Source organism: Pseudopipra pipra, chromosome 14 (assembly GCF_036250125.1).
Source record: "Pseudopipra pipra isolate bDixPip1 chromosome 14, bDixPip1.hap1, whole genome shotgun sequence".
Taxonomy (NCBI): Eukaryota; Metazoa; Chordata; class Aves; order Passeriformes; family Pipridae; genus Pseudopipra; species Pseudopipra pipra.
In genome coordinates, this window is record NC_087562.1 from 20,027,285 (window position 1) to 20,050,803 (window position 23,519).

Sequence of the window (23,519 nt, forward strand, 5' to 3'; positions counted from 1 at the left end):
TATATTCGTGACTCTTTTTCTATTTCTTCAGTGGAACCCCATGTGGTAATGTCCACAATCAGATGTGTGTATGTTTTCTCACCAGCTAGATTTGAAAAAACTGTGCTCTTCCCTTTCCAGTTTTTCCCCAGCAGTTTCCTTCCCTCTGAGGAAGGCTTTGAACATCTCACCTTTGCTCAGGACTTCCTGCTCAGGTCAGTGATATTTTTCAGAAACCTTTGCTTACCTGTCAAAAAACACTGTCCACAATGATCATAATCAACTGCTCTCAAACCAAGAAAAGGGCCACTCACTTGGGCTGCACCCAAATTATAGATCTTTGTAAATTATGCCTTGAGATTAAAGGAAGGTGGAGGGTTTTTCATACCTGCCAAGCTGCTGATGTACCACAGGGTGTTTACCTCTAGTAGACAGGATTCTCCAACATTAGAGATAGAAATTTCTGGAACTGAAAAATTGCTCATGCAGACTCATTTTGTGTCACATGTTTATGGGCAGAGAGGTCTCTCCTGTCTCATTGTTTCCCAGACCATGTATCAAAATGGAATGAGGGATCTCAAGTGACAGAATTGTTGTTTTGGACAGATCTACCTGTTGTGTTTGCTGGGTGTATTATCACTACTTGCCTTCAGAATCACTGCAGCTGTAATACCCTTCTGAGATCAGAAGCTGTTCTAAAATTTGGTTTTTTTAGTAATTTTAACTTTATAAATGGACTTATGTGTACCCCCATAACATATATCTCCTCTCTCTGTAAATCTAATGCTGGGCTGAGGCCACACCCTTGGATGGTGTAAATCAAGGCGGGTTCATGTACAACCAAGTCAGCACACAGACTGAGAATCTGTCTGCAAATGTTCCCAAAAGTGCTGAGCAGTGGCCCTGGCCTTGATTTGCAGTCACGTGTAAGAAATGGCAGAAGTTCCCATAATCACCTTGTTCCAGCTCTGCTTGCCATTTAAATAGCAATTACTGTGTTGCTCTTCTGTATATTTTAGTTTCTCTCTTTGCAGTATTTCCCAGATACTGCAAACTTTCTTCTCAGCCCTTCTGGCTCCCTTTCAGCACTGAAACTCAGCCTTCCTGTTGCTAAATGTCAGCTCTGCAACCACCCACGCCAGGACTCCACACCTCCCTCCCTCTGTCTGTCTCCTGTCTCCATGTGGCAAATGACAAGTGTTCAGGAAAAGCACAGCAGGTTCTTGCACTCTTGTGTGTCTCAGTGATCTTCCAGGACCTGCTGATATTGAATGGAGGTGATATTTCCTTAGAACACCCTCTTCATCCCATTTCCAATATAAAATAAGCCAGGGCATTGACATCATCTAACAAAACATTATTCCTCTCAGGCTTTTAACCTTACTGCTTGACATAACTAAGGCAAAACCTTGCCTGGGAGTCAGGGAGCATTTTCCACTAAAGGGCCTGAACTCTCTGTGAGGTTTCATTCTCACATGAGTTGTGTGTTTTAGCACATGTACTTAATGTGGAACCCTACATCCTCATTATTAGTGGGGAAAAGTGTCCTCCACCTTTATTTTAAACTCTATCCCATACCTTTTTTTACATCCTCCTGCTTTTCTCATGCTGTTTTCTGCCTGGGTGCAGCCTTTTGATGAGCCTCCAGCCAAAAGCAGTGTTGTCAGCTGTGAATGTCTGCTCTGCTGGATTGGAGCACGTCTTGGCTGGGCTGGAGTGGAGGGAACACCCTCACTGCTGAGGTACTGTGTTCAGCAGAGTCTCCCACCTCTGCCAGGGGCAGTTCCCACCGTGGTGCAGGGAGGAGCACGGCAGGGCAGCATCCCTGAGGGTCCTCACACCCTTCCCTGGGGGCTCAGGGCCAGCTCTTCCCTCCTGCGGAGGAGGAATTCGTTATTCCAAGGGAGAAATGATGAAGCTCCAGTTGTCTCACTGTCCCACTTTGTAGTGGAGCTGCAGGAGGGACCAACCTGAGACAGCCTGAACTGGAAGTGCTCTGGATTCAGAGCCAGAATCCCTGCAGGACCCTGAGCAAAGCTGGGAAGTTGCTTTGGGATTTGGAGGAGACTTGCAGCTGGTCTGTTTTTCATAAAATCCCAGACTGGTTTGGCTTGGAAAGGACCTTAAAGCTCATCTCATTCCACCCTCTGCCATGGGCAGGGACACCTTCCACTAGCCCAGGTTGCTCCAAGCCCTGTCCAACCTGGCCTTGGACACTTCCAGGGATGGGGCAGCCACAGCTTCTCTGGGCAACCTGGGCCAGGGCCTCCTCATCCTCACAGGCAGGAATTCCTTCCCAATATCCCATCTACCCCCGCCCTCTGGCAGTGGGAAGCCATTCCCCCTGTCCTGTCACTCCAAGCCCTTATCAATAGTCTCTCTCCATCTTTCCTGTAGCTCCTTCAAGCACTGGAAGGTCACAGTCAGTTCACCTCGAGGCTTCTCTTCTCCAGGCTGAACAATCCCAACTCTCCCAGCCTCTCTCAGAGCTCCAGCCCTCTGATCAACTTGGGTCTCCTCATGGACACCTTTTTGTGATGCTTCTTAACAGATTCCAGCAGTGTCTGAACTGGCCAGACATGGACAGGGCTGAGCCCCAGCTTTGGCTGCAGTGTTGGCATCCCAATCCTGCACCTCCATTTTTAGGAAGCAGCTGTTTTGCAGCCGCTGGGTGTGATTGAAATAAGGGTTTAATATCCTTAATAATCAGGTTACCCAATTGCTTTCTGTAATGTAGCATTGGAGGCATGAGGTAATGAAGGATCTGGTTATCAAATGTCCTAGAAAAATTTAACATTGACCTTGATTTTCCAGTGGGCAAAGAGAGAATTATAAAGTAGTTCCATTTGCTTTGGTTTTGCTGCACTTACATGCATAACATGTTATATTGATTATCCCAACAGCTTGGATTTGCATTGCAGGAAATCTGCAATAATTCTGGTTGGAAATCTGATCTCAATTTGATAATTTTTCTTCTTATGTACTGCACTGAGCAGATATTCAGAATTTGTCTGGTTATGCAATGTAGAAATTTTCTGTCATGGGGAAATTTCAAGATCATTATTTCAGAAGTCTCACCATCTGATAGAACTGTACTGTTTGCTTAAACACGTAATGGAATCAGTCCTTAATGAAACAAAGAAATGCCTTGATCAGATATTCAGACTTCAAATGTCACCCATTCCCAGGCATGTGAGCACAAGGCAATGCCATTCTCCAGGTAAGGTTACAGCATGCACCAGAGCCTGAGTTATGAAAGATTTCCATGGAGTTGATCAGATACCTGCCTGACTTGGCTGACAGATTGAGTGAAGTATCTTTTTACTTGCAGATTGATTGGAGTGGAAGATTAATTTAGTGTCTTCTAAACCACTTTCCTACAAATCCTTTTATTTTACCCTCTGGTTGCCCCGAAAAAGCTTTGGTGTCTTTTTAATATGATGCATAATAGAATAGTGAACTTACATGACTTCTGACAGCGTTGGTCCAAAGAATACATTAAAATGTGATCAAGAGATGTAGGGAAGGAAATATGCTTTACTGATAGGAGTCAAGGTTAGAGGAAAACCACTATACTGTATTTCTGTTTGTGTTTCCACAGCTGCACTACTATTTAAGGGCTTCTTAGGCTTTGGATAAGAAAGGGGAGCAGCTGCCAAAGGCTTTCTATGAGTGAGCCCTAAAGTTATTCAAATAGAATTGCTAGAATAAACTAGAAGTCTGTTCTTTGGGGCTGTACCTGAAATACTTGAAATAATGGGTTTGTGCTCAGCCTGCTGCAGGATCAGAGCACAGGGGTGCAAGGCTGGGGCTTCCACAAGCAGGAGGTGGAAGGTGTTGACACTGGGGATGGAAATAACTCCCAATAAGACTGTACCTTCCAACAGCTGATGTGTTGAACACCAATATTTGGAATAAGTAATTGTCTGTGTTTTTCCACTGGCTTGAATACCTGAAATTTGTAAAATAAAGTTCATTTATTTCAGGAACTTCAATTACCTGAACTGATATGAGGTTCTTTATACCTATTTTTCCTGCAGTACTGGTAAATATTATCTTCGTTCCTCATAGTGAATGAGATTTTTTGGTTGTAAGGAATTTGTTCCAGTACATGAAATTATTGTTTTTGCAAGACAAGGAGTAAGGGCATTTTGTTTGGAATTTTTTGTAGCTTTTGCATGCTATAATTCTCTAATCTGCCTCAATTGTTTCAGTTCTTTAATTGTTTCTGCTAACACTTATATCCTGTACAACCTCTGTGAGGAAAGGAGCTATTTTAAGAATACACATAAAAGCTGGCAATTACATTGTCTTATCAAATTTTGGCAGCCTGTTAAGTTGTTCAGTGGTACTGGAGTTGATTAGACTCAAAACTGTAGGAATGAGAGTCTAAAACAGGAAGTTGGCCTTTTAAAGCTCAGATATCTTGGAACATTTCACCTGCTGAACGGGTTTCAGAGACACTGGCACGGATAAATATGTTCAGGCTGGAATTAAAGTGTCCACAGGTTTTAATAAAAGCAAGGATGCGTTAAATACCCCTGGTAGTGGAAGATAAACACTTCTGGCTGTGGAAGGTGAGGGGAAGGCTGGAGACACCTCCTGGTTATTTCGGGGGCTCCTGGGAATGCTCCTCTGCTTTGGTAAAATGATGACTTAACTTCAGCAATCAAATTTCTCCTTCACCTCTTATCTTTTCGCTGCCCTAGAGAGGACTTAGTCCAGCTGTTTGCCACTGGAGGATTTTGTGGGGCCAGGCTGACTTGTAAGGTGTAAGTGGAGAATTAAAGAAATTAAAATATTTTTTCAAACCTATAAAACTTGAAAAAAAACAGTTCTTTCAGTCAAAAACTCCCAAGTGAAGCCCTGGAGGGCTTCTCATGAAAAGAAATGATTGAGTTGCAGAAGAGACTCTGCAATAACATCAGCAGACCTATAAAAAGTGTGAAAATATGAAAGCAAAGAGATCAATTATGTGTATTATTAGAACAAAAAGTGCTGCATTATCCATCCTTTTGGCAGCAGTGGAGACAGGAGAGGTGGTGGGGCTGTGGGACAGATGGAACCATCCTTTGGCCTCCCAGTTCCATCAGTGCCTCCATGGCTGGAAGCTTTTCACCTGCACAGTTCCTGACTTTGTTAGACCTCCTTCTTATTTATTCTCTCTCTCCTTTTCCAAATTAGATGCATCATTTCTGCCAGAGGAATTCTGCTGGACAATCTGAGATTCTGTATGGAAGGAAGGATTTCTGCAGGGAAGTTGAACTGCTGGTGTTCAGGACTCTGAGGAGCTGAGCTCAACGTGCTGCTCCTGTCCCACTTCAACCTTTTGCCTGCAGAGGAAAAACTACATTTTCTAATGTTCTGATGGCAAAATAAAGTACTCAGGAACTTGGAGACGTGCTGGACAGCTGCTGGAACTGAGCCCAGAGTGAGGGTGGAGCAGGCTATGTGTACTCTCCGAGTAGCTGTTATGTTGCAAGAGTCCAAAAATTACAAAAAAGTTGGATGTTGGTTTTAGCTGGAAATTTTTTTTGCCTAAATTAGTCTTCCCAGATGCTACAGAATAATTCAGTAAAGTTAAATAAAGTGCAGAAAGAAGAGATGCTTCTAAAAGAACTTTCAGTGGATTAGTTTCAAATGTGTGTGTATAAACATACATACATACATACTTACATACATATATATATATGAACTTAACCAGATCTTACAGGCTCTTTCAGAGTTAAGGATTCTAGAGTTTTCTTGGAGAAACCTTCATTATGGTTAATTATTGTCAAGACCTTGATCTGGAGAGATAAATAGATATATAGATGTATATTTGTGCAACATGTGCTTTTGCTTAGTTTATAAGAACTTATTTCTGAACATCCCCATTTGAACTTACAAAAACAGTCTTGCTCTTCCTTTTTAAATAGTCACCAGCTGTGTTATTTTCTTTCATTCATTCAGCTAATTTCCCCCATATTTAAATAGCTTGAGAGCTTTGTTAAGGCTTCATTCTGTTCAAAACTCAAATTAAAATGCTGATTTCTGCACTGCCTGGCATTTCTGACTAGCACTTTAGTAACTGGCTCTGATCTTTTTATTAAAGGGTTTACATGACAGTTGCAATTTAGAGGGAAAATAAAAATAAGCAAACAGCCTTTTCCCCCACCGAGGCTGTTTATACACAATGGGGTTGTTTCCTCGTGTTCCTGATGTAGTCACAGGCTTTTCCTTAGTGGGACGTTGAGTTTTACTTAGAATATATTTAAAGAGAAACAGTTCTCAGGGGTTTTTTGCTGTGCTGGATGCTGTGTTTTCACAAATGGAATGTGATGACTCCAAACAACTGCTTTTCCCATCCAAGCTGCTTGAGGGGATGCAGGTAGACGTGTTTGTTTTGAATTCTCCTCCTCACATTTCACTTGCCATCCAACAGCCAGGAGGAAATATGAGCTTGTAAAGCGTGGGAAAGCAGCTCCCTTTGACAGGCAGAAGGTCCAGTGCAGGTTATTTTCTTTGACTCCAATCAGATTTGACTAAGACACAGAGAGGCTGGGATAGAGCATGGAAAAATCCATCTCTGTTCTGAGTGTAGTTTGAACTCCTGACCCAAGACATTTGCTACAAGGGATTCTGGGGCAGTCCTGAGGATTTCATACCAGTGTTGTTGCTCCTGTCTCTCCCAGATGTCTGGTAAATCAGGATAGATGCTTTACTCAGTTTGGAGAGAATGAAGTGCTAACACAGAGTGCAGGAAGAGAAGATTTATTTAAAACACTTGTCCCTCTTTGGAAGACAAAGCAGTAGATTTAAGTTAGAACTGCCAGGATGGATCATGTTGAAGATAAACATTGAAACCAGCAGTGTCAGCCCTTTGCAGACTCATCCTTGGGCTTGTCTGAGGAGGTGGGAGAGTGGACAAATGGCTCCAAGATCCTTGCCTTGTTTCAGTTTTTCAATTCTATGGATTTCTCCATGAAAGGAACTTACAGACAACCTCCCCCTGAGGAGGTGTCAGAAGGTTATGGTCATTTTTGTGGGGGTGGTTACCTGTAAATGCTGATCCCCCTTTTATCTGTTCAGCCCCTTTGCCAGCCTTCAGCTCTGTGTGCTGAGGTTTGTGCTGAAGGGAAGGGCTGCTCCTGGATCCCTGGAAGTGTCCAAGGCCAGGTTGGACGGGGCTGGTGGAAAGTGTCCCTGCCCATGGCAGGGGGTGGCACTGGATGAGCTTTAAGGTCCTTTCCAGCTAAAGCCATTCTGTGATTTCCAGGTGCACCCTTACCAGCCCTCTCCAACTCTGTTAACCTCCATTTTCCAAGCTCCTTCCTACCTTTTAACCTCCTTTTTTCCTACCTGTCAGTTGCTCAGTCTTTGCCCTTCCCCACTTTATCCACAGCCATTCAGTTCTTTTTGCCTTTGGCATTCCCTTTTTCTTTCCCGCAGAAACCCACTGGAAATAGATACTCAGGGCTGCAGTGATTTGGGAAGGCCTTTTAGTTGGTGCAATGTGAGTCATCAACACCCTTGCAAGATCTTTGTGCAGTTCCTCTGATGAAACACTGCTCATGGTCCCTTAACATGCGAGATATGCTGCAGATCCCCCAGGAGGAGGGTTTACCATCATTTCCAGGGTTCCTAGTGTTGCCTTGGAAGAATAACCAAAGCTGTCAGTCCCTAAATGTTTGCCATGCTGTTAGAAGGGATGCCAACCAAGACACAGCTTGGGTTCCCCACTGCAGTGGTTTGGATTTTGTTTTCCCCCAGAGGCTAAGAAAAATGGTAAAACCCCAAGGGGTGGAAACCCCTGGAAGTTTTGAAGTCTGCACAATGGGCACTCCTGCAAAAATGTAAACATATCACAAGCACCGGAAGAGACGAGTTGTAGTTTGGTTGTTGTTGGAGAGGTGGCCATGTTGTAGAGCCACGAGGAAGGGGCTCTGAGCCCCTCGGGGCCTCTGGGGACTCCCAGCCCCTGGCTGGGGGGGGATTACAGAGACTTGGAACAGTGTTAGACTGGACTAAGTGTTTGTGGTTAAGCTGGGAGATGTTTCTCTCCACCCTGGGCAGTGGAGACAGAGCAGAAAGCAGAGACACAGCGTCTGGAGTCTCTGGCAGAGAGCCAGGACAGATAAGACCTGAACCGGAGGAGCAGCAGAAACAACATGCAGCACCAGAAAGGACTCCTGGAAGGAGAGCCAGAAAAAAAGAGAGCCAGCAGCTGAGAGACAGAGTTCTTGGGGGTAAGACTGAAACTAGAGCCCCCAAACTCCTTTGAGACCTCCGAGAAAGGAGGAACAGATGGACTCCTATTAAGGAGAAAAGTTTTAGACATGCAGCACCGGAGAGAGAGAGAGAGGAGCTGAGAAGCTCAGAGCGTCCCGGAGCTGGACCGGGACGGCCAGATGGAATGTGGGGGGAGTTGACCTTGGCTCCCCCCTTGCACTGCTGCCACGGTGGCAGCCTGAGAGACAGAGCACAGAGGCCCTGCAAGAGATACCAGACCGTCACGAAGACCCCCCGTGTCTCGTGATATGACCGTGGTGAAACGACCTTGTCTGGGGTTACGAAGCCCACGGAAGACCCCTTTGCCTGTGTCAAGGGGGCCGAGGGAGCTTGGATACCTCCCTCGTGAGTTCTGCCAGAAAGCCAGCCACAGCTGCTGCATGTGGAAAGGACAGACAGACTGCTGCTTTAGAAGATGCTGCTGCTTAGAGACTGGAAGGGATCTGTCCTTCTTTCTCTCCTGGACTTTTATTTGGAGGGGAGAAGAGATCTGGTCCATTGTAAATACATATGTCATGGTAGAGATAGTTGTGATCGTGTGTATAATGTGATATGGTATTTGTTTGTACAGTCATTGTAATACATTCCCTTTCCCCCACTTTGAGTCTGGTGTGTTTTGTCTGGAAAAACCCATCTCACATTAGGTTGAGATGTGAGAGGGGGAATGGAGCTAGGGAATTGGATTTTGGGACTATCTCAAACCACGACACCCACCTTCTTTGATCCTGGGTGACTGAGCAGGACTGGCTGTGTGCTCTGTCTGGGTGTTGGCCATGATGCTCTCCTCGCTGTGTGTTTGGATGCAGTATTAGTTATGTTAAAAAGTAATAAAGGTTTAAATTTTAGTACATCAAACCTTTCTGAGTTGATCCTTGAAGAAGAATGAGGGACTAAAGACAGAAAAAGAGGAGGATGTGTAGCAATAAAATGACAAGACATCATTATAAGCAAAGTAAGAATCTTTTTTCCTGTTCTCAATGTTTATGCCTTTTGCTATTGAGATTGTACAAAGAAGACTTGTAGAACATAATCAGTTGACTTTGTGACATGAAATGATGCTGTCATAGAAGTTGATCTGATCAATCACAGGTCTTACAATACATTTACAATGACATTTGTTTGAATGGATAGAAGGTGGAAACAAGATTGTGTTACATCTGTGATCTCATTTAAAGCTTTTATATGCCACTGCTCTTTTGATGATGTGCATTTACTAGGAAGAGGGGGACTAAAGGCAAGAAGAAGAACTGCTTTGCATTTGCCTTTTGATTGTGATCAGGCTTGATTGGCCCCTGAATCATGCGGAGGACACACTTCTTAATACTGTACACATTTTAATTTCAAATTCTTTTGAGGCAAGAAGTTCTAAGAGTCAAATATACCAAGGTCTTGCCTATCCAGGAGGCAGCACAACACCTTGCTTTGTTCATAACACCAAAGGAAAACCTCTGGACCTTACACTGGATATTCATATTCATTTGGATTGTGGGCAGGTAGTTAAACTGGGCAAGCTAAAAAAAAAAAAATGCACCCTGTTGTTTGTGCCTAAATGCATTTTCTTCTGGAAGCCCTGAATTATTTTCTATTGAGACTTCTCTCCCCATATAGGATGGAACATTTCTATGGCTTCACCACCACAGAAAGATTATCCATTTTCCAGGCACCTCTGATAAAAAATTATAATTTAATTTGCAGTTTTGATAGCACCTGAAGGAAAGATTGGAACAAATACGCTCATACTACCTCCATTTCCTTGCTGGGATCCATCAGTTCGTTATGTCAAGGTCAAAGCTAAAAATTTTAAACTCTTTTTATTTTGCGAAATGGAAAATGTCAGAAAATGTCAGGATTAGGAACAGTGTTGACAGAATCAATGCTCCAAAGCATCATTTCTGGGAGCAGCAGAAGACAGAAATGCTGAGGAGCTCTGGGCTGCTCAGAGCAGAACGTGTTCCTGCCCAGCAGAGCACTGGGCACTTGTATTAGTGCCAGGCAGGTTTTGTAGCACCTCAGTGTGCTACCAACAGATAAAAGCCCCTGATTTAGATTTGTTTTGATTTCTCCCTTTCTCCAGTACATTCCCCCTTTCCTGTGTTAGTAGTTAGAGATCAATTTAAACAACCTCCTGCCCTCTGCCCTTATTTTCTCTCAGAACTCCAGACAGTCTGAAAGGCTTTTCCCCGGCATGCAGTGGTTCTGTAAAGGATGGAACCTTTGCCCGTGTGTCCTTTTGCCTTGGAGTGTTGCTGCAATGAAAAGAGAAAAGTCACATATTTTGGGGATTATGTTTTGCCTTATTGTGTGCTTTCAGCTCCTTAATTGAATTAACTAAGTTTTCAGTGTATGTTTTTTCAAAAGCAGTGAACTGAGTTCAGTACAAGTCTCCAGTAAACAAAAAAAGCAAATAGAAGAATAACTGTTATTTCATGCCATTAAGTACTTAAGCACATACTTAATTTTATTTGGCACTGCAGCGAGACCTCAGCAATTTTTAAAATATCTTTCTCAATCAGTTAAATAAGGTAATAAATTGCAAACAGAGAAGACAGAGGCAGGCCAGCATTTTAAACAGCAGACCTCATCCCTTGCCAGTCCCTCTACCACCAAACCTGCAAAACAAACACACAGTAAAGCAGATGTCTGAATTCTGAGCAAAATATTTTAAAACAGAACTGTCTGGCTGAAAACTGGGAAGGTGGCATTGATCCCAGGAGAATTTTTTTTGGTGGTGGGTTTTTTTTCTTCTTTAGAAATTCATCTGATGTAATCTTAATTGATTTACCGAAATTCAACTCCACTGAATTTCCTCACAGCCACAATGTAGGACCTTGACTCCCAATAGGGGGTGAGTTCAACATTTTTTTGCCTCTGTTTTACCAAGCTGAGGCTTTTGTTTAGAGGTACCTGCAGAAACACTTGTTAGATTTTTTTAGGCAAGGGACAATGGTTGTTAACTCTGTTATCAAAAGCTCTCTCATAGACCTGGATATTGATGTGCTCCCATTTCCAGCTGTGAGTGCAGTGCTCCCATTTGAATCCTGCTTTCCCCCCTGGGTCTGTGCTGGAGCCTGTCCTGCCCCCCCGCAGGGTCCCCCCAGCCCTGGGGGAGCAGGAGCAGCTCTGACTCTGGGTGGGATTCCAGGTGTACCCTCAGGGCTGACACTGCTCTCCTGGGCTTTGGGAGGAGCACATTTTGGGAGCTGTGTGTGACTCCCCAGCTCAGGAACTGCCCTTTAGTCCAGATGGAATTTGATCCAGAGCCATTACCAGGATCCAGGGAAACAAGGATAAAGGAGAGGCTGCTCTTGCTGACATGGAAGTGCCTCCATCCATATTTCCTTTTTTCCGTGAGTTGCTGCTGCTGCTGCTGCCAAGCCCATCACTTCAAAGTGCTTTCTGTCCTTGTGAGCCATAATTCTGAGTGTTGGGCTCCATTTCCTGCACTTCCACCTGCTCCTTTTCTCCTGCTCTTTGTTTTGTTCTTATATCTGCCTATAACTTTTTGTTTTACCCCAAGCAGATTTTTATTTTTAGTGAGTTTTTAAATCTCTCTTTCTAGCTTTATTGTTGTCCTGTTTTTTTATGAATTCATTAAGATTTTTTTATATATAAAACAGTTTTGCTTCACAAGAGATGCAGTTCATTCCCTGAGAGATTCTTCCACATATGAAAGATTTTCCAATTCCAACTTGGTATTTTCATTAGTATTCAACTAGTGATTTTATTTTATATCCTTACATTTTCACTTCAATTTACTTTTATCTCTTTCAGAATTCCTTCAGAAAGTGGGTTTGTACAGGATATCGCAGCTTTAATCCATGGACTCCTGCTTAGGTATTTTCCTCTGTCTATGGAAGACATTAATCTTCCTTTACAATAAAACAACTTAATAAGCTGCAGAAAGTTGATAAGGCAATTTAATTGCCAGTGGTTATGTATTTTCTTGGTATAGCTAAAATCCCACCAAAGGTGGGATACAAGTGGTACCAGGAGCTCTCAACTAAAGAACTAAAATAAGGGAAGCAGATTAGCAAATATACAGGAAGAAAAAATGACAAGACATCTTTATAAAGTTTCTTTTATTTATTCAACTTTTATAAATATCACAGAGAGTGATAACTTGGTTTATAAATTGAAGGAATAAAGTGAATGTGCCAACATAAAAAAACATAAACAATTATATTGTCAGTCATTGTTTGAATTATTCATTTGAAATATCTTTTAAGAGTTTTTCCCTGTGTCTGTAAGGCAAAGAAACATATTTATAGGAGTAAAATGTACTAAATAATTATTGAAGTATGCATCAAAGGTTTCCTTTGATTATTTTAGAATAAATATTCCAAACTGCCATTTCTGATTTTATTGTCAAGTGATGGAATATTTGATGTTTTCTATAAGATTTCAAACCTGAGGCAAACAAATGTATAAAAAAGACTTTTATCTTTCAAAGGAAGTTGTGATGGCTGTTGTGAGTCACTCAGCAAAATATAAATAAATTAACAAGTTGACAAATAGCAAGGTAATGAAAAATGTATTTCAATTAATGGGAACCAATTCCAGAATTTGAAATATTTGTGTTTCCACTCCACATCCTCTACTCTTGCCAGAGAGGACAGTATTTATATAGAACGTTGTATTACCAGATATTTAGGAGGTTTAGGAAAAACTGTCCCTACAAACACATAGACCATATTCTTTCTCCTTAAAAGCACACACTCATTCACCAAATTAATTCCCAGGGTCTGTATGGGGGAGAAAAAAATTGCAGCTTCTGATGAGCTTTCAGTTCTTGGAAATTGGAGTTGCACTGGTTGAACTTGGACAAAAGTTAATTAAGGCTCGTTATATAGTCAGCCAATCAATTACAGATCAACAGAACTACTTTTTTAACTTAAAAAAAGTCCTGCTTGGAAACTAAAAGGAGTAAACCAGAAAAACACCTCATGAATTATCCAGAGCATGGAATAGTAGTCAATTCTAAATTTTCTGAAATAGGAGAAGTTTCTAAACCAAGTTGGAGGGAATTCGAGGCACCTTTTGAAAAGGGAGTGAGAGAAGCATTAAACATTAAATGGGAAGTGCAGGTAAGAAAAAATAATAGCTATTTCAAGTTGTCTCATGGTGCAAAATTAGGTCTTATAATGAAATATTCAGAGCACATTCAAGAGCTGTAACTCAGATCAGACACAGTCCTGGGTCTCTCGATCCCTTTGCTGTTAACAATTAACAGGGTCCAGAGACCCAATTAATAAAGAATAACTCTCAAAAAGAAGGAGGTTTTTTGCTGCTGACTGCAGAGGGATGAACATTTGCTATCTAGTTCAATATATCCCAGTTCAGGCAATAGAAAATATTTGACAACCATCATGGAAATATTGTGTAAGTATTAAAATTGATAAAATAGAAAATGGGCATCACTGATTCCTCAGGTTTGACTTGTGTCTTTCATCCTTTCAGTTCAAATTCATGATTATTTGCTCATTTGTTATTAAAAGAGAACTCTGTATTCTTTTTTAAATGTAGTGAAGTTGGTGAATTGAATTTTTTCTCTTTCAATTATATAGGTTTGGATATGAAAATGCCTTTAAAGTATGCTGTTAATCTGTTACAGGCAAAATAATGGGTAAAATTGGAGCTGAATGTCTTTCTTATGTGGCTGCATCTAACCATCAAACAAATCTCTCTGTTAATTGTTAAATCCTAATGACTTCAAAAGACACTTCTCAGGTGGCTGTAGGAGCTCTGATCCCCTGATGTGCTCTGGGCACAGAGACTGCACTGAACTGCCTTGTCATTAGTCCTGTCATCTCTGCTCCTACTTTTATTCCCACAAGTTAATGAAAGACATTATATACTTTGAGAAAGTAACCTTTTCAAAAGTCATTTTACAGGCAAGGTTTTAGAAGACTCAGTTGTTTTGTAATAATAATGATTTTTCACTATTAGTTCCTTGGTTGTAGGAGTTGTTTCCTGGCAAAGCTCAAGCAGCAGAGGAAGGGAGTGGAAATGTGATGGCACCTGATTTCTACATTTTCTCACTTTTAGGAGAGACAGACTGAGGCAAAATCCTGGACAGTTTGATCAGGTAAAGCACCAGCTGAGCAAAGAGAGAGTTTGGTTTGAGTGTTTGGTCCAGCAGAGTTGACCAAAATACTACATAAATAATAATAATAACGAATAATAACAAATAAATACCAGAAGTAATGTTTTGAAGCATCATAACATAGCACCATTCTGAGCAAACAGCAGGCTGAGAGTGCTCATGTTATCTATCAGTAGGAAGCATTAAATTCCCATTTGCTGACTATTTTTAAGAGTCTGTGGTAGAAGTACAGACATTTAGAGGCAAAAATGAGAAAGACAGTTCATAAAACTTCAGCTTCATCTGGTTCACGGCTCCAGAACAAGGGGAGGGAGCAGTGGTGCTGTGACACGGGGTGGGCAGAGGAGGGAGATGGTGACTAAATAAGCTCTGGGGGAAGGAGTAATGACAGGATGTTAAAGAGACCCTGTTTAGATACAATTCAATATAGGATACAATATTTTCCAAGATTTTTCTCTCAGACATAGACAGGGTGTGTTTGTTTCATGACAGATTTTAATCAGATTTTCCAAGATCATTTGCCTTAAAATTTAACTAGTGTTGCCTGAGTTCATTTGACCAAAACCCTTTTAAGACGTGTCATCGTGTCATATGAAGTGTGTCGATTTTTATTTTCCTGAGGTATTATTTGAAAAGTAAAAGTGACTGTGTTTTCATACAGAATACTGGAAAACAAAGGGATTCTGTCATTTGGAGAATATCAGTCTCTTGTCTGCATGAAGGGCATTAGAGATCATAGCAAAGTGAACACGTAAGAGATCATCAGGTTGACACTGTCAAGGGAATGATTTTAAATTTTTGCTTGAACTTGTCTCCTCAAGGATCTCTTTCTGCTTACACCTCTCATTTTGTTTGTGAAACCTACAGTTCTGGTGCTTCACTTGTATTGAAAACTGTAAAAATGCAACAACAAAGAAAAACAACAAAGCAACAGCATTGAAAGAGAGCACAAAAGAGCTGTTCTCCCATTCCCTGGGCCCTCTGCTTAAGAGTTCTATTCACTTAAAACATTTTCTAGATTCTGAAGCACTTGATTAAAGTCAATTGGGACAAAGATAGGCTCTTAAAAGCACTAATTTTTGACTCAGAAAACCTGAGTAAGTCTAAATATGAAATTATTCTCTGTTGCTCTGTATTCACAGCTATGGTGTTTATTTGGAGAACATTTTAAGGTTTCCTGGCACACACCTCTGCCCTGGGTGGTGTGTTTTGGAGGCATTCATTAGTTCTGCTCCCCTGACCTCCTGTCAGTCTCCTTGGATTTTAGAAAATCTCCTTCAGATCACAAGTCAGGTGTTTCTTTGCCCTTGCCTGTCTCTGGCCATACAAGCACACGTGGAGTCCTTGCCCGACCTCATGTACAGGACTGTCAGCTGAACTGATACTACTGGTTAATTAATCTCCTCTCATTCTCAGGCTGGGGTCACACAGATGAAATGTAGGAACAGAACCAGCACAAGGGGCGGATTTGTGCAAACAAACAAGCTCTGAGTTGAGAGGGTAAGAAAGGAGGAGGCCCAGCAGTAGAAGGTGCTGTTTGAAGCTGACACAGACCTAACTTGCCACCATTAGAACAGATTTTTAGGGGATATACCCAGTGTTCATAGCCTTTGCAAATTAAAATAGACCTTTGAGTGTCTTAACTACTTCATGTGTCAAACCTAATTTGTTTTTCAGACTGAAGGCATCCTCCACATACTCCTTTTGCTCCCACTTCGCGAAGGTTATTAAAAGTCTTCTAATCCAGTAATTCCTAACTCTCTCTGTTCTTGCAAGAACGGAGTTCTCACTGCATATCTTAGAGATAACCCTACGCCTTGTCTCTCACACCTCTCTTCTCCAGGCAACCTCTTTTTCTTGTGCTGTTTTGTGAGAATTCTGATATAACAGCAGTTATGTGTTTGCCTCGAGATGAGAACTCACTCCTTCAGCTGATAGTTTCTAGTCTGCCCTTGGGCTGCTGATACAGTCCTGTTGTATAATAGAGACATTCACACACCCCTACGGGGGAGCAATCAGGCTCTGCAGCACTTGAAAGCCTTTCCAAACTCCTGAACATGAATATTTAGTTCCCGGGGCCCTAGACCCTCTCTTCCATCCATGAGAAAATCATATATGCACCAGGGCAAATGAAGAGCTGGTCCCGAAATCATTCCTGTGCTGTGCTGGTTTGAAAAGGGTTGTTTTTTTCCTCAGGCAATTGTAATCTCAAGTGTCAGATCTCTGCTTCAGTTGGTGATGATTTCAGGGGTGATGCCTTCAGAAGTGCCGTAAGTCTTTTGATGTTTTAATTCTTGGCAAAACATTGCTGTGCCACCAATGCAGATGTGTTGACACTTGAGACTACCAACTGCATGGATTAAAACTCTTCCAGGATCTGGATTTCCTGACAAACCCATGCACACAATACAAACAGCAACCCTGCATTGCCATACTAAAGTACACAGCTGCTGGACTTCTAGGGTTTTATACTTATATTCATATATACATATCAAAATAAATAACAATTGTGTATGTGATGACATACAAATTCACTCCTGAACAAAAGAGCTTAGCTGTTTAAAGCACAGGCATCTTCCAGAGATGCCTAAAGGAACTGAAAGAGCTCATAATAGCTGTTAAGAAATGAAACTTTCACACCAGTGCCAAAAAGCCAAACCATGATACAGGCACACATAAAAATATACCTTTGGATGATATTCAATTCACAGACCTAACAAATTAGTTTCAAAGGTTATCTGTTTGGTTTTAATAGAGAATATTGAGGTTCCTGTTCTGCCCTGCTCTGTAATATTTTCATTGATGAAATACAGGACACAGGAAGGAATTGATCACTGAGGGTGTTCTTGGACAAAGGAAGATGTTGAATGTAAAAGGACTAATGGGGCAGTGTGGAGTATAAAACAGAAGTCCCGAGGAGCAGTCAGCATTTCAGAGGATTAGGTCTCTCTGCTAATCTGATTAACAGGTTGGAAGTCATTTCAGAAAAACGCAGTTTCTTTAGACCGAAAAATCAGGGTCACTAAGTTGCTTTGTTTCTATTCCCATGATTGTAATGCTCTGTTCAAAGGACTGACCTTTGTAGAAAACAGCCCATTAATTGTGTTATGATAGCTAGAAGAGGAGACTATTTACTCAAAACCTTAAAATAATGAGGAAAGCGAGCATCTCAAAATACAAAATAAAATAAAAAAATCTATATGACCTCCATTCACTAAGAGGCAGCACAGAACCAGGAAACAAAAGCACAGAATGAGCTATCAGAGCTTAAAGAACACCCACAAAGTGCTCTGGAGGAACAGGAAGAGACAGAAAAACGTCTGGATGGAAGAATGCAGGTCCAAAAGTGTAACAGCAGCAAAGAAACAGCTTAACAATGAGACCAACAGCACCAAGAAGTTCCACGTACGAAACAATCCGAAGGGCTCTGGAGTGCAGTTGTAGCCGAACGCTGATGTGATACTTTTTGTGCTTTTAAGAAGAAAAACCACACTCTGATATTGCATTTTGCTTTCTTTTGTCTCAGTAAAGACTCTGAGCATGTTGGCATAACCATGAATAAAGTGGTGAAGTAAAATAAGTCACAGATTTAAAGGCCCAAGGATGTTCGGGCAGAGATTTGTCCCTGCTAAACTGCACATCCCCCACTCCCTGTATAACCAACGGAGGGACAGGCAATTCCAGAAGGTAATTCTGATCTGCACCAACCTCTGAAGTTTTCTGCATCTCTTCTCTTGCTGTCTGTGGAGGGGAAGGTCACTAAGCTATTAACTTTGGGTTTCAGCTCTCTTTGGCCAAATACAAGGCCTATGAAGGTACAAAGCCTGATAATTATAGCACAGGCAAATGTGATTTAGTTCAAATGTGTAACTTATAGATTGCAATGCTGTGTGAGATCACCTCATTAATTCCAGTGATAGACTAAAGTCTGAACACCTTGCACTGGTGAATAATTTGTTTAATGTCAAAAATAATTGTCCTGTAAATGCCCAGAGTTATTTTTTTATGAAGAATCCCACCCTAAATGCATGTGCTGCAATTTTGTGGTCTGGTTAAGGGCATGTCCTGCAGTCAAAGGGGTTTATTCAGGAAAACACTGTGGGATTTGCAGGTTCCTCTGCCAAATGGTACCAAAGTGTGGGTGGAGGAGTGTCCTGGCAGAGGTTACAGCTGAAAGGAGCTCCACTGAGATACAGCTTCTGATGATGCAAAAGATATTCTGCCAGTCCCACAGAATCACTGTTCTGGGGCAGATTTCTCTTCTTTTGCAAAGCTGAGAGTTCAAAGTCCTTTCTGGCTCAGCTGTTTAGCTGGTTTTGGCTAAAGGCAGATGTGAATGGGCAGTGGGCTCAGCAGAAGCATCTGTGTGTGTTAATGACTCAAATTGCTTGGTGACTTTATTAAAGTTTACAAAAACAAAGGTTTACCTTATTAAAGTAAACAAACAAAACATATCTTTTGTTTGTTTATTTAAAGATGAATTGGACTTCCATTGACTTCAAAAAAGTACTAATTATTTAATCATCATGGCCGGGCTTCGTGAAGGAAGATTTGGGAAGGCTCTATCCACATTTGTTACAGGCACGCTGGTGGCTTATGAGGCCAATACGAGACAGAATTATTTAATACAAGCAAGAAATATGTCATAGATTTTCCTACTTTTACCTGTCACTTGAAAGTGTGTTGGCCAGTAGTACTCTAGTGCTGCCTTTGCTTTCAGCCCCCAAAACTATTGTTCATGGTGCTAAATGTGATGTTTTAGTATATATTTACAGTTCTTATTCAGGCAACTTAGGGGAATATTTAAGTAATCAAGATCCAGACCAGTGTTTGATGTCGAAGGTGAATATGTCTGAGTCTGTCCTGCCTGGAGTTTCTTAAAATCTTGGTTTGCTTTTCCCATATGATACATTTCAAAAATAAACTTAAACCCAGATAGAGTAGTGATGTACACAACCTCTCTCTTGTGTCTTTTCAGTGTGATACAATACTTCTACTACAAAAAATTCCAAGGATATATGGTTTCCTATTTTCCTCTTCCAGTGTTTTTGGACCACTGTGATATGTCAGCTGTGTTCAAAGCTGTAAGTATAGCATTTACTACCTCTAGTGAATAAAGTATATTTGGAAAACTATGAACATAATAATGATAAGAGGATAGTGTGGTAGGAAGGTAAATTACTTTTTCTCATTCAGATCTAACAGAAAGAATTTTGAGAAGGCACCTTTCCTCTTGTATTAAAAGAAAAATTTAAAACATAGGTGCTTTTAGAAATGAGATAGCAGAGTGAATGAACCTGGTGAGAACAACTGAGAACATAAGTGTCACTGACTCTTGTCACGGAGTTACTTTTAAATTTGGGCAGAATTCAGGAGAATTAAACACTTTGCTTTTGTTTGTGTCTCTTTATGTTGACAGTGGGATATAATGGACTGTTACCTCAGTGGTGCAATTCTGTGTCTGGTGGAAGAGGAGCTTAACCTGGAGAGAAAATTGGGAGGGTGGGCAGGGACCCCAAAGGAGAGATGCCATGGTCACACTCTGGAATGAATCTGCCCCTCCAGCACGTGCAGTGAGTGGGGAAGGCAGGTGGAAACAGGCCATGGCTAAAAGGAAATTAATTTTCCGCAACCTCCCTATGTTTAAGCCAAAGAAAACGTCTCTTTTTGCTTTGTGTGAAATGGGTTTTTATGCTGGAGTTTGCTTTGCCACAAGGATGGTCTTTGGGTGATCCTGTTGATTTGTTCCTGCTCAGAGGAGCTGGAAGATTGAATGCACTTCCTCAGTATTCAGACATGGCAAGCCCTGGTAATTAGCTGTCCCAGAGGTAGATTATTAGTAAGCTATAAAAATTCTCTGATTTCCATCAACAAATACAGTTTCCAGTCATTACGGTCTGCAAGAATAGCATCAATTTATTTGAGATTTTTCTCTCCTAAGCATCAGTAGGAAGAGTTATTCCCACATGAATTTAGAAGGATGATTAGAAAGAGACTTTTTCAAGATGGCTTTAAACTGAAGCAGCAAGACCTAAGAATGTAAATCATGTTCTATGGGAAGAAAAAAAAGTAGATCAGGTTAGGAATGCAAATCGTATTCAAGGGAAAAACTCAGATCAATATTAGAATCTACCTTGTGTGCCTGCAGTAGCACAAAATTATCTGCTGAGCTGCCTGTAGAAATGACATTAAAGGGAAGAAAAAGCTGATAATTTGGCTCCATTAAGGTAAATTGTAACCCAAATTGGGGGTAAAATTGTATGAAAACAGATGCAGAATATTTGTGGAAAATGTCAGGTATGTTCTTATTTCATTGTTGCAGCAAGATGGAACATGAGATGTTTGAGAGGTGGGGAAAATGACTGGGATTGAATTCCTGATTCTCAAATGCTCAATAGGAAATGAGTCAGTGGCCTCATTTTTCCAAGATAGTGTCTGTCTTTGAAGGAGGGATCCCAAACTTTGGTAGATATATTCTGGGGAAATTTAGTTTAGGGAAGGTTTTCATTATGATTCCTAACATTACCTGGAATTATTAAGAATTTTGTGGAAGGAACATTTAGAATAATAGATATTAAACCAAACCAACTGACCAAACAATCATTCAGACAAAACCCTTCTTCAGCTTTAGTTTTCTGAACAGAAACAAGAGTTCACAGACTTCTTCTCAGCCTCCAGTTCCTGCATATCCCACACAGTTCCTGGATTTCAGAGGGTATTTCTTTCTGTGGGATAGAGCATCCCACAAGTCAGAGCCTTAGCCCCCATTTCCTTGATGATCTTGATAATCTCTTTCTTTTTTTTTTTTAATTTGTTGTCAGAACCAGATCCTGAGAATCCCAGTGTAAAATTTTGGGTTCAAATTCCTTGCTTTAGAGCTGGGCTTTGACCCCCTCCAGCTGCCTTCACAACCTGATCTCTCTGTCATCTCCCTCATTCTGGAGTCAAATGTATGATAACACATCCTGATGATGTACAAAATTGATGAAAGTAAGATAGTGGTGTGAAACATTTGCTAAATCAATATTTTCTGAGCACCTTTTGAGGAGTTTTTTTTTTTTTTGCAATTTGTGAACAAGTATAACGATAGGAGTGGCTAAATTTAGCCAGTTCTGAAAGTTGTACAGTTTCAAATGGGAGATGAGATTTCCAACATATTTGTCTAAAATGTATTAGAAATGGTGTTTAAAATTTTCTGTGTGAAGGGAGTGGAATAAATTATTCGTTTAGTAATGTACATGAAAAAGAAACTTGTTCTTCATATTAAATATCCTTTGAATTGTCCCTGTTTTTAGCATTTTAACAGGGTGACAGCAGCATATTAATGGAAAAAGATAGTCCTGACCTGTTCTGTTGAGCTTTCAGTGGTTGCCAGACAACTTTCTTCACTAATGACAAGTGAAATATCATGGTTACATGACACTATTGCACTGGATTAATAAATGTGCAGATCCCATGTGTCTGAATTAAAAATATGATTTCCAATTTCTCTTTCATGGAAAGTATTCAGATTCCATTGTTTAATAAATCATGTGACAAAACTAAGTAGCAGGAGGTTACGTAGGGTGGTTTGAACATCATGAAAAGAGAGGGATGGCTGAAAATGTCTTTGGTTGAGCAAAAGGCTGTGATTTGCAGTGATTTTCATGCACTATATGTGATGCATGAAGCAGTGAGCCATAATACATGGAAAGGGAAATTCAGAATGTCTGGCACCTCTGCAATTCCACACTGCTGGGAGTGATCACCGAGGCTGAGCCTACAGGTTGGCAGGAGCAGCTATTTAAATCTTCAACTGCAGACTTAGGATCCAAACTCCATCTCCTAAAAGCTGATTTCACAGCACATTGCTGCTCTTTTCCCTTGTTTGCCTGGAGAATGATGTACTTGGAAATTCCTGACTAGGGCATGGACAGGGCATGGTGGGAAGGTGGGAGGGAAGAGTCTCTTCCCCTTCCCCTTCCTTTTCCCCTTTCCATTTCATTACCAGAACTTTGCTTTTAGAAGACAGAGAGATGCAAATAACATAACTGGGAAAGCAATTTATTCCAAGAGAGCTGAATATAAGCCCAGACTGAGGAAATATGGCACATGTGAGAGATGTGGCCATGTAGGGCCAGACTTCACACCTTTCCTTGGAGAATCCTAAAGATTGCCTCAAACAAACCCGCTTTAATTTCTCTGTCTTGAAAATGAAGGCTGAAATGGATGTCTGGATAAATGAACCTAGGGAGATCTGAGAGGTGATTTTGTTTAAATTCTTTTGATTGCAGCAGAAATCAAATTTATTTTGCTGGAGGGTGACTTCCCAAGCAAAGCACATTAAATCACTCTGCATCCAAGGGAGGGTGAAGCAGCAGATATATATCCATGCTGGAGAGGTGAGATGTCTGTTACATGTTCATTACACATATTTATGTCTCAGCTGCAAACTGAAAAGTATTCATGAATTTTATATATTTTAAAAGTGTTTCCAGGTATGCCCTCAGCTTTTCAGTGAAGTCTGAGCTTGTACAAACTGCTGAGTCCCTCTCTGTCTGCTACACTGTTTAATTTTTCACCCTTTGGGAAGTTGTGGCAGTTTCACTGCAAGACAGGAGTAGAGATGGCAAAATGCAACCAAGCATGTGAAAAGGTACATATTCAGTGCTAATAGCACAAACAGGGCCTGTCAGGTCTCTGCAGCACGAGCTGGGAAGTGTCTGATATGGTTTTGTGTACACTGAAAACATCTTTGTAAGTTCACATTCTGTATAAATGTTGCAGGATTTACTGGCTTATGTTGTTTTCACAGAATCCCAGAATGTGCTGTGTTGGAAGGGACTCACAAGGATCATCCAGTCCAACCCCTGGCCCTGCACAGGCCCATCCCCAAGAGTCACCCCCTGTGCCCCAGAGGATCAGCCAAACCCTCCTGGAGCTCTGGCAGCCTTGGGGCTGTGCCCACTGCCCTGGGGAGCCTGGGCAGTGCCCAACCAGCCTCTGGGGGAAGAACCTTTGGCTGAGATCCAACCTGAGCCTGCCCTGACACAGCTCCAGCCATTCCCTGGCTGCTGTCCCTGGTCCCCCCAGAGCAGAGCTCAGTCCCTGCCCCTCCTCTGCCCCTGCCCAGGCAGTTTTGTTCCATGTCTGTGGGGCTCCAGCAGACCTTTCACAAGGAGCCACA

General features: G+C 41.5%; 1 long non-coding RNA gene across 3 annotated transcripts; it reads left to right on the forward strand.

Moving 5' to 3' along the window:
- The first annotated feature begins 13,182 nt into the window (after positions 1 to 13,182).
- Positions 13,183 to 23,041, forward strand: LOC135422272 (uncharacterized). Of its 3 annotated transcripts, none has more exons than XR_010434400.1 (4): positions 13,183 to 13,629; positions 14,197 to 14,335; positions 19,332 to 19,437; positions 19,773 to 23,041. It is a non-coding gene; the product is annotated as an uncharacterized LOC135422272 (long non-coding RNA). The 3 variants fall into 3 exon arrangements; XR_010434401.1 differs by having other exon boundaries at positions 14,211 to 14,335; XR_010434402.1 differs by lacking the exons at positions 19,332 to 19,437; positions 19,773 to 23,041 and adding an exon at positions 15,770 to 16,192.
- Positions 23,042 to 23,519: the final 478 nt, after the last annotated feature.